We start from the raw sequence: 18,695 nt of genomic DNA on the forward strand, positions 1-18,695 counted from the left end.
AAGGGGTAGTTTTATTTAGGTCTCAACAAAATAGCCACCAGTGAGTAACTGCCTAGGTAAAGCATACGGCATAGACACATAAGGTACCACAAAGGAAACATTAAAGGGATTTGCAACACTCATCCTTGTAACGGAGTCCAAATTGTTCTTCACTATCACAATCCCTTAAGGCAAGGTCTAGAAAAAGGAACAAAAGTGCAGATGCAAAGTTGTTGAGACTTGTGGAAAGCCTTCACTCGGTCTCCAGACTTGCTCGACCACTTACCTTTTAAATGAAAGACATCCATGAAGGAACGCTCAGGGACGTGCAATACATTTGAGACACACATCCAATAAGGCAAAATAATCAAGTCAACAGAATCTACTGACTCACAGAAGTAATGGAGATTATTTGCTTCCCTTTACCCTTATTCCTACCGGCATCTGTTGCATGTGCAAAGTAGCAAATGTACTACCTAAGGGCAGTGCTTAATTTGTAAAAAAATAGAAGTGCAGGTGCTGAAAATTTTGCCACGGAGGCCACCGCTCACGTCTTCCTCCGGTGAGCCCCATTTCAACACTCTCACTGCCTCAGTCTCTATCTTCTAACCTTGTTCTGTGGTCTGTCCCCTAAGTCTTTGCTCTAAGAGTATATCCTCTCACCTCTCTAATTGTTTTCTATCACCGTTGTCACATCCTGTATTTCTGATTTGCCCTCTATTAATTTTAGCCCTGCCCATTTTTCTCTTCACTTTTATCCATGCTCCGCTCTCTCTCCCCTCGATATTGGCTCTTTACTATCAATCTCAATCAGTGATTAGCTGTGTCTCCATTTTATCATTTGTCTGCTTTTTTCCCTCTGTCCTGTACTCCACATACATTCATTCTATCTCCTCTTTTCTAAATGCTCTCTTATTCACACCATGGCTGCTTTCTCTATGTATCTGATTTGCTCTCCTCCTTTTCTTCTCTTGTTGTTTCTTCTCCTCTTTACTCTTGCTGTCTCTCATCTCTAACACTGCTGCTGCCTGTGACCCCTGTCGTCAGCCTGTACATGTCCCTGCTATTTTGAACTCTGCCTTTTCCTGTTATCATTCCTAAAGAAGCGGAGGATGAGGTGTTTTACTTTCTTACCTACACCGAGTGCAAAAACAAAATAAAAATGCTTTTTTTCATATAATAATCAGTGTGGTATGACTGGGTTTATTGCGGAACAGGCGGCTGCTTGAGCACAGCAGGTCATGTCACTGCTAGTGCTGCCTGTAATTAGTAGGTCCAGGGATGGCGATGGCATCGGCATCCACTGCTCAGCTTGCTGTGATCCTGCCTGCTACAGCACAGGCATTGTCCCCCGCAGTATTGCTGCCAATGCCGATAAGTATGGCTGTGGTGCCTACTGGACTCACGCACACTCAGCAATTACCATGCTGAGGTGCAGTGCACAGATTCTACTGGTGTCGCCATGGCGCACAAACGTTGTGTTGGGCAAAAGCCGCATCAAGCACATTGAGAATAGCAGCAATGTAGGGCTGCTGGATATGCTACTATGGCTATGCAACAAGTGGAAAGTCCACACTTACTTTAATTTATTCTTCATCAAGAGCCCTCACTCCCAAGTTCCAAATGCGCTCTTGCAGCTTCCTTGCCTCAACTCCGTCATGAGCCAGCCCCCAGCTACAATTAATCCGTGGGAGGTTTAGGCTCAGGCAGTGGCAGGGTGCAGCAGACAAGGGGAATAGAATGCAAGCCATAGTTCATCGATGACTGCTTGGATTTGTGATCAGCGTGATGACATCATCACTAATGTGGTGATACACAATGATGCCTTCCTGGGCAGGCGTATGCCGGCCTGCCTAGGAACATTTACCAGACAGTCACCATGCAATGTATGTTATTCGTTTTATTTTGAATTGAACAATTAATATTGAGACCACCACCTGCAGGTTCAGAAATTGTAGCCAAACAATTGTAAAAGAAGTGCAGGTGCTGAGCACCTAAAAGCACCTGCTCAAATTAAGCACTACCTAAGGGGCTCTAATATGTCTTCATCAACGATAGTTTCCTTTGGTACAATGTTTTAATAATGTTAATAATAAAGTTAAAGTCCTTAACCTGTTTAGAAAACCTTTCCTATGTGCATTAAACACAAAAAGTGTAAGGAACATGCCTAGTAAACACAATTTTTTCCTGTTTTTCATACATGTTCTACCTTCCCCGGTACTCTATGAATTTAGCTCATGGGAAGCCTATGAATGGTTGTCGATCAGCAGCTATTCACATTTTATGCACAGGTACAAAGGAATTACACCGTAAAACATTCTGGGGAAGATTTACAAGCCCCTTGCGCCACTTTTGCGTCATTTTTAACATGGGAAAAATGATGCAAAAGTGGCGCAAGGGGCTTGTAAATCTGCCCCTCTGAGTCTAGAAGATCGACTCTCCCTATAACTTCGATATAAGTATAATTGCCAAGGTAAGTGGGTGTGAAGTTAAGAATAGTCCATCTACAGTTATCTATGTCTACTTTACTTCATGATATGATGTTTTTTGATATCCTGCACTCAGTATTGTTACTGGGCATTATTACTTACCATGATAGATACTGTGTTAAACCACCATTTGCAAATGGCCCCTTTTGGCTGAAAACAATTTCCTTTAAGAATCAAGACACATTGTTTGCAATATATTCCCTTAACTCAATCAAGCCAACGCCAATGCAGTTTATTTTTTTTTTATTAGAAGAGGGCATTCTCAGGTGGGTTATACGATGCGCTGCAATCATTCGGTCAGGGCCCCGGCAGGAGTCTGCCTTTTGGACCCAGACGTCATTGTGGCTCTCGGTGATAACCTTCCGTACGAGTGTCTCTTCAGAGTTCATCCTTGGGAACCTTCAGTGGTAAATGTTGAAATTCTTCTGGCACTTCTTCTCCCTTCTGGGATTTCCTATAGAATCCGGCAGCGTCTAAAATGGCGCCAATATCATCGGCCTTCTTGTCACGTACATTCACCTCCTGTGGACAGCATGGATAATTCATTAGGTTATTACTACCTAGATCTAGTCCCCTGAATTCCTCAGTACTCCTAATCTTACTCCCACTTCTCCTAGTCCTTAGTACAGAAACATTAATATGTTGTTATTTTCTTACAAATTCTTACCCCACGCTAAGGCTATATGAGATTCTTCTCCAACCACAACACAAGCTATCACCTTGAATAGGAGCAAAAGAGGAAGACAAAGAAAAGTAGGACATAGAGCAATGCCAATTATCAGGTAAAAATCTAGGTATTACATCCGGGTCCGCTCTTGCTTATCCAAGTACTAACTAAATATACATGCAAAAGTATTTCTGGCGTCCAGTCCAGTCTTTGCCAAAATGCAGATTTACCTTCACCAGTGCATTTTGAAAGTAAAATTATATAATACATTTTTATACTGAGCAAAGAGCTCCAACTCAAAAGCTGGAGGTCAAAGTTTTCTTCACTCACAGTTTGTAGTAGTGGAAAGAGGTGTACAGGGATGTCCAGGTAGCTGCCACACAAATATCATTTAGTAGTCCAAGAGGCGAGTTCTCACTTTAGAGACTGTGCAACTCAATGAACTCAAGGCTAAAATCCACACACTTAAGAAGCAAGAGGAGTCTTCCCTCGATTTTCCTGTTACTGCAAAACTGAGACTTTAAAAAGCCAGACTTAAAAAAGGCTGCCACCCTCTTCAAATATGTTAGGACTGCTCTTAAACATTCCAAAAAATACAACTATTTCTCAGCAGAAGCTGGAGAATGGAAATGAAGGGAAAAGACTAAAATAACCACGTGTTGTTAACAATTAAACTTTAAGACCAACTTTGGTCGAATTAAATTTTAAACATAGAAAACAAAGCCTGAGAGAGAATGGTCAAGAAATATATCTACAAAGTAGTAACCTCTCTTTGCTCAAACATCTAACCAATGTTACTATCACCAAGAACACTGAGTTCATAGTTGGGAATGTGTTGAAAGGTATGTGATTGCAACGTCTCCAGCACCACAGGTATGTGCACCACCACTGGACGAATCTACAGTCTGGCCAATGAGAAAGTACATGGCATAGTGGAGACCAACTATTCTGTTGGGAATACCCTATAACTCTCTAAATGAGACGTTAAGATACTGATTGTTGCACAATGTGTAAGGATAATACTGAGAATCATCACAAATTTATCCTGAAAAACTGCTAAACCTGCATAGCTAGTTCTTCAGATAGGCCTTGGCTGCAGGGTTCTACCCTCAGCTTCCTGTGTGACTACAACACTAGAAGATGAGTTACACTTGAACCATTGAGGAGGATGGTATGTAAGATGCTTGACTGGGGACGGAGAAGACCTAAATTTGAACTAAAGTGGCAAACTAGGACCTCCCCTGATACAAAGGTGGCACCAGCACCACCACTGCCCAATATTCCCTGTTCTTCTATATACTAAGCCTTGGTTGTCAGAAATTATCAGCAAAACCTCGGCAAAAATACACTGTCTAAGTTGCATATGAATACATGCTTTGAATCCTAAACTCCAGGCGAAATATCTGAATCTTTGAGGATTACAGCTGATTTTAGGATGATCGGAAACCCTTCTGTTTGTAGTATGTTCATCCCTCTGACCTACACTCCCCGGAGAGTAAAAATAAATGAAAATGTTCTGCTGACTGCCTCCCAAAGTTGCAATCCGATGTAACACCCTGAGAAGGGAGTATGTTAAATGTCTCCCAGTTGATGATGAACCCAAACCAATCATTTACCTCCATAATTTGTTCAGATCCTGGGCAGCTCTGTGTGCGGATGGTGCTAAAACCAACAAATAATCTATATACAGGAGCAAGGAAACCTCTTGTGGATGTGTCCAGAAACCCACCTAGAAGAGCACTGCCCTGAAAATCATGGATTGTGACTTGCGCCTAAATGGCAGGAACTTCAAATTGGTAAAAAGCATTGTATACTGTGAACCAAAGTCATCATATACACTGAACCAAAGGCATTGGCAATGATAGTTGTAGGTCAGAGCATGCAGGTGTGCATTTATTAGGTCCAATAACTCCAAGTACTCCCACTTCCCATGAATAGTAGAATCCTATCAAGGGTTTACATTCTGAAGTGGAGTGTTATGTGTATTTGTAAAGAGCACTATCACCCGCGAGCGTATCCTGGCACTAACTAGGTGTGTTGTCTAGCCCAGTCTAAGGTGGGTTAGTTCATTGAAAAGCCAGGTCTTCAGCTTTTTGTGGAATTGGAGAAGAGAGGGGGAGGCTCTGATGAGTAGTGGGAGGCCGTTCCACTCTTTAGGAGTGATTTAGGGCCATATGTATCATACAAATTCACATTCACAAAAGCCGAAATTTGCCGAATTTTGGCCTTTGCGAATGTGAATTTTCTAAATGGGATGTATGAATGAAAATCCGGTGCAAAATAAGGAATCTCAAAATGTGCGATTCCTTATTTTGCAATTGCATTTAAGGAATCGCACATTTTGCGATTCCTTAAATGCAATGTATGAAGCTAAAAGAAAATGCAAATTGTCCCTAAGGAATCGCAAATTACCACCAACTTCAAGTTGGTGGTAATTTGCGAATGTATTGAAAAATGCCCATTTTTGCATTTTTCAAAGTGCCATGTAAACCACATACATGCCCTTAGGGCATGTATGTGCACCACATGTGCACCCATGCCTATTTCAGGGGTGCAACAGGGTGTCCTTTGGACACCCCTGCTCCCTTGAAATTATTCTCAATTTGCGATTAGCAAATTACGAATCGCAAATTGAGAATAATTCCCATTCCTTCCTATGGGTCTCCTGGCCCATAGAAATGAATGGGAAAGTATTCCTTAATTGCGAATTCACAATTTGCGAATTCGCAATTAAGGAATATCAAGAAATTGCTAAAAAAATTGTGATTTTCTTGATACATACAAATTTGCGATTCTGAAATAGCGATTTCTTAAAAATCGCTATTACAGAATCGCAAATTGGTACCTTGATACATATGGCCCCTAGTAACTTGGAAAGGTTTTTCAGGTATCTTTTCATCACCACCTTCAGGTCATCTTCATTCTTCCCAAACTTCCTGGAAGAAGAAAATGCTTTGTAACAAGCCAGCGTCCTCAAAGAGATAAGGCTTTTGAGCTGGAGAGGCCTGGGTCTTCACAGAAACAGATGCAAACCTAGACCTGGCTCACATTTTTTCGTGCAGAATGCATCTTGATATCATGTGTTGTCTGAGAGATTAGTCTCTGTATTCCCAGGTATCACTTTTGCCACTTAAGCGTGTTCACGTTTTGTTAATGCCGCGTGGGTTTCTTGCAAGACCTATTTTCCTAATATTTTGTTACTTAGAAATTTTCTATTCACACACTGCATTTTGTAGTATGTTTTGTAGTAGTACAAGAGTACTACTAAACGTTTACAAAATTGTATTCAGAAACCTGGGAATTATACAAGTCTGAAATGACCCCCTTGTAGCTGCCCCACCTTGTAAGATATAAAGGAACTGGGGATTCAGAGAAAGGGCCTGATGATGGGGAGAGCATGGAGCTTAACCAGTGTTTCAACTGAAAATACCACCACTGTTATTGTAATCCTAGCTGAAATTCATCTTGGAGTGGCCAAAGGATTTACTCGTTTGTCGATCAGCATCTGGCCCTGGGAAGGAATCTCTTTTTCTGTCCATTCATTCCAGTTTGTCCTGTCACTCTTGATCAGGATTGCCGCATTATTCCAAATGGCTGCTTTACAAAGTAGAAGCTCATTAATCTTCGGTTGCTAATGTACAGCAGACCGTACTTGCTTTGTTTCCAGAACGACTGGGTTCAAGGGGTCTACTTAGCTTTGGTATCCCCTTATAGCATTCGAGACTCATCTTTCCTACCTACATTGCCCAAACCCCAGTATTTCTTGCTCTATTTGTTGTCCCAGTCTTGCATTTCCAGGTCAGTGGAAAAGAGATGTGTTAAATGATGAGCACATGGTATGCTTTGTAATAAAAGTCCATATCAGGTAAAATCAGACCGCCAGCTGTTGTGTTGGCTTGCAATTTTGACAATGTAAATGTTGGGCTGTGATGTCCCCAGATACGGTCTTTGACCATTTTGCTTAGGTTTTCTAACAGAGATTTCAGGAAACGTATTGGGATCATTCCAAATACATCACTGAATCTAGGTGCTGTTGTCATTTTGATTACTTAGCCCTATAATCAGGGCAGCTTTAGCGCTGGTGGCTCCCAGCGCATCTGTCTTTTTTGGCACTCCCACTCCCCCTTGGCCTCCTTCTCCAATAATTCCCTATCTACCACCCTCCAACAGTGCCCCCAAGCCCTCCATAGCCCCTCTCTGACAATCATTTCATTTTTTTATAGCACTACTATTCATAGTTCACTCACACTCAGTTCTGTGATCTTCATTGCACAAGTTCTATACAGGAGGCACATTAACCCTCTGCGCTACTTTATGTTCAGTCAAAACTGCCACTAGACAAAAAAAAATCACTCCCCAGCAGGAATATTAATCAACAGTTATCTTGACATTTTTATTTTTCCCTGAAAACAGCTGGATACAGATTGAGTACTGCAACACATGCGTTTAAATCCATAAGTTATTTTCAACCACCCCAACTCCGAGGTCAGCACCAGGTATGGCTGCACCGGTCACACCACCCTAAAGCAGGCCCTGCCTATAATGAAAATTGCAAGTGAATTCTCCTTGCTAAATTAGCCATATTTTAGGCATCTGGAGCTTATTGTTTTTATAGACTGCTGCAGTCAGGTCCTTCCCAATGCTTATTGTCAGATATTTGATCGTGGTTGATGACCACTGGCATGGTAGGCCTGCTACAAAAGAGGACAGGCTGATAGAATTTAGTGGCAAGGCTTTGTGTTTATTCCAATTAATGTTGTACCCACATAAATTACCAAAGAGTGTCATGATGTTTAGAACATTGGGGAATGACATCCCTGGTTTTGTAAGAAGCAATAAAATGTCATTGGCGTAAAGGACTAGTTTTATTTCAGGTGCTGCTGATGGTATACCAGAAAACTCAGCAGAAGCTCTGATTTTAGTGACTAAACGATCCAATGACAAAAGAAAAAGAAGAGGTGACAGTGGGCATCCTTGGCACGTGCCCCTGATATGAAATTGCTCTGACCTGAAGCGGTAGCATCTAACAGCTAAATAAGTAGATGAATAAAGCCATCTTCATATGAACTGTCTTTGAAAATTGCTCTCTGAAGCACTCCAAACAGGTAGGGCCACTTATGGGGAGAGGTGTTGGCCTAATGGCTAGGGCGGTCGATCTCAAATCTGGGGAACGGGGTTCGAGTTTCGGCAAGGACGCGAAACATCCAGTGATTTTGGGCAAATCACTTAATCTCCCCATGCCTAACAAAAATGAATGTGTCCTTATGTACTGCAACTGGTGCTATGTAAAGCGCTCTGATACTCGATACCTTCGGGTCAAGTTTGTGCTCTATAAAACTCTGTAAAAAAAACTTGTTGAAAGCTTTTTCTTTTTTAATTATATGCAAGAGTATGCTCATACAGTCAGTGCATGGGTGGGTGCCTTGGGATGAAGCAGACATGATTTCTTTGTATGAGAAGAGGAATCAACCACCGTAAGTGCACTAATGTTTTAATGTCTGCAATACTTAAAGAGACTGGCCTATTGATAATACATCATAGCGGGTCTTTGTCGGGCTTCAAGAGAAGGGAGATTGAAGCTCTGTTGAATTCCATTATCAGTGGCTTCTTTGAACATTTTAATCAACAATGGAAGAAGATTCTGGGTGTTGACCTTGTAAACATCGATTGGGTAAGTTTTGTCTCGACTGTACAGTTTAACAGGTTTTTAATGTATTTTTTGCTGTGCATCTATTATGGCCTCGCAGCTGAATAAAGTTTTTGCTTGACTCGGGTGACCGTCGTCTCCTGGAACTTTCCCAGAAGACGTACTTTTTATGGCCTCTATCACTTACTCTTCTGTTATATCCGCTTCGAGTTCATTTGCAGCTCCATCTCAGAGTTGTGGGATGGTAACATCTTCAAAAAAGCCTGCTTATACATATGATGAATTGTCAGTGGTTTCAGAGGAGTATTAATATCTTCAAAAAACCTGCTTCCACATATGATGAATTGTCAGTGGTTTCAGAGGAGTATTAATATCTTCAAAAAACCTGCTTCCACATATGATGAATTGTCAGTGGTTTCAGAGGAGTATTATTATCTTCAAAAAACCTGCTTCCACATATGATGAATTGTCAGTGGTTTCAGAGGAGTATTAATATCTTCAAAAAACCTGCTTCCACATATGATGAATTGTCAGTGGTTTCAGAGTATTAATATCTTCAAAAAACCTACTTCCACATATGATGAATTGTCAGTGGTTTCAGAGGAGTATTAATATCTTCAAAAAACCTGCTTCCACATATGATGAATTGTCAGTGGTTTTCAGAAGAGTATACCTTTTTGTAGGAACTTGCATGTTCTTCAGTTATATATACTGGATTAGGGATTAGACTGTCTGATGAAGTTTAGATTGCTCTGATACAGCAGATAGCATCCATGTGCTGTAGTTGTAGAGCTAAAAGTCTGCACGCCTTTTAATCTTGCTCATAGTGTTTAAATCTCAGTCTGAAGAACCGGGTTATTTAAGACCCGGCAGTGCCAGGGGCATGCCCAAAGTCTTTGGGTTCACCTGTCTTAGAATACAGAGACACGGGACTCTTCGTGTTGACGTCAAAGATCGAATTTATTGACTGCAGCCAGTAACAGAAGTCCTAGAAATCATCACGGTATGAGTTCTCAGGAGACTGCTCAATTTTACAAAGCAAGTCATCCCTTTTTATGCAAAAAATCACATTCCAGACAACTACCTAATATTTACAAACTGTCCAATCACATGTATCCACACCAAAGGTATCGCATGACAGTAAAACCCACTTTTCAGTTGCCCAGCCCATGATCAATCATCGGTCAAACCCAACCTTCTTCTTTAGACGGGCCAAACAAACCCATAACAAGGAGGCCACGACCCATATCATAAATAGACCATAAAGAGAGAAACAGAAAACAGGTAGAAGTAAGATAAGGCATATTTGTGTGCAATAAAACTTTACGATGTCCTGTGCTCTGATCCTTAATCTTGATCAGCTACCGGGCGAGGAAACTAGTTCATCAAGGTCAGCTTCAGGCAACGAGGTCAGTTCACTTGGATATATCACTACCATAGAAGAAAATTACTTAAAAAGATATCTATGCCTATCACTATTCAACTTTAATCCTTGGAACAATTAAGAGACAAACAGGGAAGAGTCACCATAAGACCTATAACGCGAAGCAAACATGGGCGAAAGATACCTAGAGGCGGATGGCTCAAACGCCCAGGTCATAAAATATCCATCTAAGTTATCTAAAAACGGAGCCAAAAAGTTTAAACAGAATACCCTGGAGAAAAACGCGGACACACTGTTCGCCAACCCATACTTTAATTCAGATAAAGGCACTATAACTAATGACCTGATATTTTACACTAATAAAACGGCTAAATGGCGCAAGGCCTTCACAAGAATGCTCAACATAAAAGTTATGAAAAACATCCCACATGGCACAAAAATAATGACCTCACCATCAAGAAGATGCAGAGCAGGATTATGCATCACCATATATAAAACTGGAATAGTGTTGATACAGGCAGCGAACAGTGAAATAATGAAGTTCGACAAGATATTCCCTACCATAAAAGAATCACTAGAGGGCTTAAGACACCAACTACACCTGACCCCACCAGAATTCACTCCTGAGAATATTACTATCAGAGACGCCAATCGAACTGGAGGCTGCCTGGAGCCAGCTACTAAATCCGGAGAGAAAACTGAAACAGGAGCGACTATATCGGAAAATGAGACAGAATGGATAGAGAGGTCTACGAGTCATGAGAATAAAGAACAAGACCAGCTCCACATATGATGAATTGTCAGTGGGAAGGGAAGAGTCGACACCGCTTCCAAACACCGAGCCTTCCCACGCAGAACGTACAGTGACGCCGAGTGAATCACTCAATGTAAATCAAGAAACAGATAAGATAGGAGATATCAACCGTGCTCTACCTACCTCTAATACTATACTAAAGCCAGGTAGAACCTCACCCACAAAAACACTCCTAGCTTCACAAAACTCAGATAACTCACACAACATCTCAAGAAGGAACGGAACAGACAACCAAACAGAGGATATAAAGAAAATGACTGAGGCACTAAGAAAAGATCAAAAACAGAGAAAAGCAATATACAACCCCCGGACACACAGGCTAACCATCCCTAAGAAATCACCCAGGAACCAGAAGGTTATTAACGATCTTCAGAAACTAGTTTGCAACATGACACAAGTCACAATTAGTACCCTACAAGCGATTGAAGAAATATTGGAAGTGACGGCAAGCACCCATTCCAAGATCACGAATATTCAAAATCTCGTACACTCCTTACATAGAAAGAGCAACGAGATAGACAAGTCACTAGCGAATAGGATCAACCGACCAAATAGGACGAAGGCCTTGTCGAAGGAGGAAGCCCTTGCCTTACTCCGAACTTATGAATCACCAGATCGTGAGAAAGAGGAGAACATCAAAACAGTTCCGATCGATTCTAATAGAACATCAAGAAAGAAGGATAGGAAACTCAACCATAACAATTTACAACAAGTCCAGCTTAATTCCGAATATGAAAATCTGAACAGTAATAACTCTGGGAAACAACTGACTTGCCTCCTACTCAACTGTCGATCGGCTACCAAACATGCGTCAGACATAGCAGACCTCATCATTAACAAGGAAATTGATCTGGCAATCCTTACAGAAACGTGGCTATCGGAATCATCGATCAGATATAGAGGTCAACCAAATTCAATCCGACCCTCTAGAATCTTGCGAATACTTAGGTCTCAATATAAAATCAGCAACCAATCAAAGATGCAATCAACATGCGTTTTACCACCCACCAGGAGAGAACGCTAAGTTCATAGAACAGTTAATGGAGATCATTACGACCAACTCTAACACGGATGCCAATAACATATTCTTAGGAGATTTCAATTTACATTGGGATGACTGCAACGACAAACTAGTCAACAAGCTTAAGGATTTCCTTGCCGAGCTAAATCTCAACCAAGCATGCACGCAACCCACACACTCTAAAGGAGCAACACTTGACTGGATTATCTCGGGCAACAAAAATACATCAACCCTCTCAATAGCCCCATGTGACTGGTCGGATCACTATGCAATAACATTCCTGATACCCTTATTGAAAAAGGGCAAGACCGTTCAACCTGCCAATTTCAAAAAATGGATTCGAGACACAAGAGAGGCTAATATTGAGCTACTAGTAGAAAGTTGTGAGAGAGACTTAAAGCCACCTAGAAACCTGCAGAATGCAAATGAGCTGACAGAACATTATATAACCTCAGTCGGGAATATCGTCAACAACACCTTGCCATTAAAACTAAAAAGAATGACGGAGAAGATGAAAAATCCATGGTTTGATGGATCACTGAACGAAGACAGGTGCAAACTAAGAATGGCCGAAAGAAAATGGAGACAACACCCATCATCCCCTGAGCTGAAAGCCCTCAGAAAAATTAGAAACCAATATAACAAAAAGATCATCAACTCCAAAAAGGAATTTATAAGATCGGAATTGGATAATGCCAAAAACAGACCACGGAAACTCTTTGAAATCCTGAAGCAACAATCAAACAAACTAGCCAAAACAGCTCATGAAAACGCAAAAACATCTCTAAGCAGCGAGGAATTTTCAACATTTTTCACGAAGAAGGCCAAATCGCTTGAAACAGAGCTCTTAAGCGCAGCGAATAACCTCCCCATCCAACCATTGACTAAGAGCGATCCCAACTCGACTACAGTGTGTAGCAAAACAAAAAACAAGGCAAATTGGGACACATTCGAATTATATGATCAGAACACGATCGCCAAAACGCTCTCGAAAATCAAACCTAACAACCACTACCAAGATCCTCTACCCGCAAAATGCTTAAGAGAAATCAGCCATATTGTGGTGCCAATCTGGACCAAAATAATAAATGCATCATTATCACAAGGGATCCTCCCAGACTGCCTAAAAACAGGTCAAGTTGTTCCTTTGATCAAAAAACCGACTGCCGATGCTACAGACCCGAATAACTTTCGACCAGTGACCAACATCCCTTTATTGGCCAAACTAATTGAGAAATGCGTGCAGGGCCAGCTGAGCCAACACATCACTAAGTTCTCCCTACTAGATGAATGCCAATCAGGATTCAGATCAGGGCATAGCACGGAAACAGCGATCCTCCATATTGTTGATGACGCGGTACAGGCTCTTGATCGAAATCAAGCATGCTTACTAATTCTCCTGGACCTATCATCGGCATTTGACACAGTCAATCACGAAGCATTACTGGCCAGGCTACAGGACAGGATGGGAGTGTCTGGAAATGTGCTGAAATGGTTCGAATCTTTCCTACGGAACAGAACACAACGATTCCTGGTCAATCAATCAATTTCACCACCATGCCCTAACTCAATCGGAGTCCCACAAGGATCGACATTATCCCCTGATCTGTTTAACTTGTATGTCGAACCTCTTACAGCAATTCTCAGAAACTCACAGATATCTTATCATATGTATGCGGATGACACGAAAATATATATAAAGATCGCCTCCCTTGAAGACATTGAGCTAATGAATGAAACTTTAAAAATGGCATTGCAATGGTTAACTACCAATCATCTGAAGCTAAATGCTCAAAAAACAGAGTTCTTACTAATCTCTCCACCAAGGAGCGTTACGGAAATAAAGGAATGGACCAAGTTGGTGACCGCGCTCAACTGCACTCCGACTCTAGTCAACTCAGCTAAGTCGCTAGGAATTACTTTAGACGAGAATCTTGACATGAAAGCTCACATTAATTCAATGGCAAAAAGCACCCGCTTCCACCTGAACTACCTAAGAAAATTGAAACCATTCATCTCTGAAGCAGATCTGAAACTGGCAATCCAATCTTTAGTCATCTCTAGGATTGAATATGGTTGCACCACCTTAGCGGGTTTACCAAAAACATCCACAGCACCACTAAAAGCTTGCCTCAACGCTGCGGCGAGACTCATCTCCGGATCAAGGAAGTTTGACCACATATCTCCTCACCTGAAAGCATTAAACTGGCTACCCTATGAGGCCAGAATTCAACTAAAGATAGCATGTATCACCCATAGAGCGCTCCACCACAATACTCCTGGATACCTATCCAAGAAAATTGAGCTATGAGGAGGCAACAGACCGGCTAGGAGTGCCAAGGAGTTGGTGCTGCGTCCAGCCATCTTCAGAAAGAAAAAAACTTATGACAGAGCGTTCACAGGAGCTGCCCCCAGAATCTGGAACTCACTCCCTCCAAGCATTAGGAAGACTCCTAATACCTCAACATTTAAGCAAGAAGTGAAGAGCTTCTTAATGAGTAAATACCTTACATAGAGAAGTGTATGGATCATTATGGGATCGAATTCTGTCCTCAAACAAAACACTTACGTCATCAGAAAGAGAAGGATCGACGTGAATTAGATGAAAGATAAATGATGGTTCGAAACTGACGACATTCCTTGTAACTAAACTGTATACCAACTGCTACCTCATGTCAAAGTGAACTCATACAGTTATCTCACATCCTGAAACTATATAACCTCCTACCTCATATGTATGACGAAAATGACAAATGACATAATTTCATGCTTTAGAGTTACTTCGTATTGTAAAAGACTAACGTAAATGGAATGTAGTTACATAAGCACTCACTAAAGCCATATAATTATCTACCTCATATCTATATGTTGTTTAATGGTTACCATCTTGTTACTATTTATCCTACTTCTATGTAAAGCGCTCTGATACCCACGGGTCTTGTTCGCACTATACAAAACTTTTCAATAAATAAATACATAATAAATAAATAAATAATAAATACTTGGTTCATCCAAAAGTCAGCGCGAACCTCAGCTAAAGGGCATAGGTCTTAAAAAAACTCATTCAGCCGCAGTCCTCGGCCTATTTGAGGGCAACCACAAAATGGCTGCCTTACACGGAATGAGATCTATGGTTCACAATGGAATCTTCAAATACACAGTGAATCCTTGTGTGCAACATGGCGGAAACACTCGTACTTGCTGAACTCATTAGTTACGGTTCACTGCTACCAAAATCGTAATGGAACCAGGACATCAAACACAGGTTCAGAATTCACGGAACCTCAAGTCTTGACAATGCCTTATCTACCATGAATGTAAAAAGCAAGTTTAAATCCATGTTACCTTGAGACAGGATTCACAGTTTTCTGGTGATGGGGACGACCTACATTGGCCAGTTAATGATTGAGTTTGCTGTTTCCGCTGTTGCTGGTGGTCTTTTTAAGATGAAGGCCTGACATTAGTGAACCTCATATATGCTTTGCATGCCACCAGTTGTTTTGCTTTAGGGTCCTTGAACCTCTATATGACCATTCTAAGCCATGTTTTGTAGGTATGAAAATGACAAGCTAAAGATCTTTCCTTATAAGTGAGAGTTCTGAGAGTCCGAATCCAGAGATCCTGAGTGGTCAAGTGTAATATTCGAAATCGCCTCCCAGTATAACTTTGGATTCTCTGTCTTGCTTCTGTTAGGGATGTAAATGCAGCCTATTATCGTGCAGGAGGATGGTGTGTAAAGTTTTGCATAACCACCATCGGGATCCCTCCATATCTTTCAGATGTGGGCTGCCAGCTTCTTATGAAGTACTATTGTGACCTCCTTCTTACTTGTAAGGGACTCTGTTGCATAAATTACTGTCTTCACCCAGTCTCTTAAAAACTATGCAGATTCTCCACTTGAGAGGTGGGTTTCTTGGACTAAGTCCACATCTTATTTTTCTGTGGCCAGGTAGATGAGTACTTTTTTCAATTGACTTAGCTGTTAAACCCCTTCGCATTCATAAACATAATATTAAGGGATGGAAGTATTTGAGGCTAAAAGTCAAACAATAAAGTGAACTAGGAGGATATAACCTCAACGGTAACTTTATTAGGTTGTATAATTATAGTAGCCAAGCACAGAAATACTAATGGGAAGTGGCTGTGGTAACAAGAGGATTTTAACTTTCTCCAGTGGATGCCAACCAAGGTGGCCTTTCCAGACCTACATATAGGTCTCCGTATGTGCTAACATTGTGTTTCTGTGGGTTTCAAAAGGGATCTAGACTTGTCCTGGTCTCTTGTAGGGTGGCTAGATTGCTTACGATGAGGGCCAGTCTGGTTCAGGTGTGCTGACTGATCATCACCTGGGGTTTCCTGTGTCTGTCACAATCCCCCTCTTTGAGGTGTATAGCAACGAGTTTCCCTTTGTGGGGTGGTGCTGGTGGCAGTGTCCATCTCATGTTTGTCCACTCACTCTAAAAACTGTTCCTGTATGGAAGGGTCATGAAATTCTTACTTATCATCACAGCATGATCTAGCAGCCTGTATCTAATATCTCTTTTTGTTTTTAAGAATTGGTTCTACAGGCCAGTGATTTCTCCTAAATAGTATTAGCTTTCTGCAGAATGTTCACTGAAAATGTAATTTTATAGAGTTTATTTTGGAACGGGTCATTTTGCTTAGCAATCTGGAGAACTTTCCTCACATGGCAGAGACAAAGGAGAGAAGCTATGATGGGTGTAGGAGTACCTCACTTGACTGTAGCGTTTTTCGCACACTATGACCCCTATCTATCTCTAGTGGCTGATCAAATTACACTTGAAAGAGGGCCGGCATCCATGTTTCCAAAAGCTTTGCACACTGCCACTTTCCTCCTTTTCCAGCATGCCAAAAATGTCCCATATTGGTCTCCAACCAGTAGCTCGTGATCTACAGTAGCACTACAGCTTCCTGTGAGTAGCTCACCTGTGTGCAGCCCAGCTTATTAAATTAGATAGTTTTTGCTTAGTTGAATAAAAATACATAGAACAAAATTGAAATTATACAACACCAATAATATTAGTAGCTCTCAATGTGTTTCATTGAACATAAGTAGCTCTCAGTATAGAAAAGGTTGGAGACCCCAACTTTCTCCTGCTGTGAACTTCCATTCATTTAGCCTACTATGAAGATTCCAGATGTCGATGCTCCAGTCCGGCGTTTCCATCACCTTCTGCTCCAGTTCCGTTTACTCTCTTGTCCATGAGTTCAGGTTGAGATTTAAAGGAGGCGAGGTCTATGTGGGCGGTTTTTAGTTCCTTGTTGTGTCTGCACTCGCTTGTTCCACAGCCATATTGGACAGCTTGATGGCCTTCATTTCGATCATAATGCAGTCAGGAGTGGACGATGCCGTAGTCAAGCCTTGCACTGTTTTTTTTAATTTATTTATTTTATTTTATGCGTTTTTATATAGCGCTGACTTTACCCGAAGGTGTCAGAGCGCTTCACAATAGGAACAGTAGTGATACAGGAGGAGAAAATTACAACTGAACAAATTACAAAAGCAAACGTTAAGTGAGCCTTAGACTGGTGTTGTCTTGAAAGTGCCTCAGAAAAGATGAACTATCTCTGTGGTTTATGTCTGACTTGCGCTAAATCACCTCCCATTGACAGTTTTAAAGCATACTAAGATAGCGGCCTTTTAGATACGGACAAGTTCATTGGCGCTTAAAGATGTAAATAGTCGTCATAGCATTTGTGGAAGTCCAAGGCTAGCTGGGGAAATTTGAGGGTAAAAATCACTATGTCATTGTTTATGATGAGTAACTGGCATAATAAATAGTACATGTGTGATTGAGATTCTGCAGTTTACTTACTTTACCAGCAGAGGGCAGGCATTTATTAAAAGTGGAAACTCAAGTGCCTAATGCTCTCTATTAAGATCGACGATCACCGAGCAGAGTGAAATAATTTCATGTTCGATTTGTTTATCATCGTTCTATAAAGATATTGGAGACTTAAAAGCTATATTCAGTATACAAGCACAGCACTGCGTAGGAACCCCCAGCTCCCTTTCACCTCCATATGTACAAAACAAATTCCCCGATGAAAGTAAACAACAGGTGATGGGGAATCAACATATTCCTTTCCAATGTAAGGGCGACACCTAGTGGTAATATAGCATATAGTTCCCTGGCCTCTTTAACAGTGCTATTGGGAAGGCGGTTTGACTTTAACACCTCAGGGCGATATCAATGATACAGGTTGGAATAAAGTAGCAAATTCCCAGCATCATTTGAACTAAGTCTAGCGAGGAACAAAGTAATAAATGAGCACACACTCACCTTCACCACTTCATCTTTAGAGTTGTAGAAGATAATCCGGGGCTCCTCCTCTTCTTTGGAGTCGTACTTCAAGTTATGACTGAGGCGCCAGAGTTAAGGAACCCAATATTCAGGCAATTACCATTCGTCTACACATCACCCACGTCAGAAATACTCACTAAATTCTACACTTTAAGAAACACCCCATTTGTGGAGATTCTCTTGGAAAAGCAGTCTTTCCAAAAACAGCCTCCCTCAATACCCATCTCAACCACAGCTCTGCCCCCATACTAGGTCCCATTTATATGTGCTGCCCACCACCCTATGCTCCTACCCTACTGCCCTTCCAAGCCTGACATCCCAAGCATCTTCCGCTAGCCCTCCAGTGCACTCACCAGGTTAGACTCGCC

The 18,695-nt window shown here is 41.4% G+C and overlaps 1 pseudogene across 2 annotated transcripts in view; it reads right to left on the minus strand.

Annotated features, from left to right (window-relative positions):
- Positions 1–2,696: 2,696 nt before the first annotated feature.
- The window catches only part of LOC144791235 (selenoprotein M-like), a 55,754-nt pseudogene continuing 39,755 nt past the window's right edge, over positions 2,697–18,695 (minus strand). For both annotated transcript variants that reach the window (XR_013602335.1, XR_013602336.1), the window contains exons 3-4: positions 18,307–18,385; positions 2,697–2,990 (exon numbers count right to left, since the gene is read on the minus strand). The product of XR_013602335.1 is annotated as a selenoprotein M-like, transcript variant X1 (transcript). The remainder of the gene's footprint in view (positions 2,991–18,306; positions 18,386–18,695) is intronic.

Source organism: Lissotriton helveticus, chromosome 11 (assembly GCF_964261635.1).
Source record: "Lissotriton helveticus chromosome 11, aLisHel1.1, whole genome shotgun sequence".
Lineage (NCBI taxonomy): Eukaryota > Metazoa > Chordata > Amphibia > Caudata > Salamandridae > Lissotriton > Lissotriton helveticus.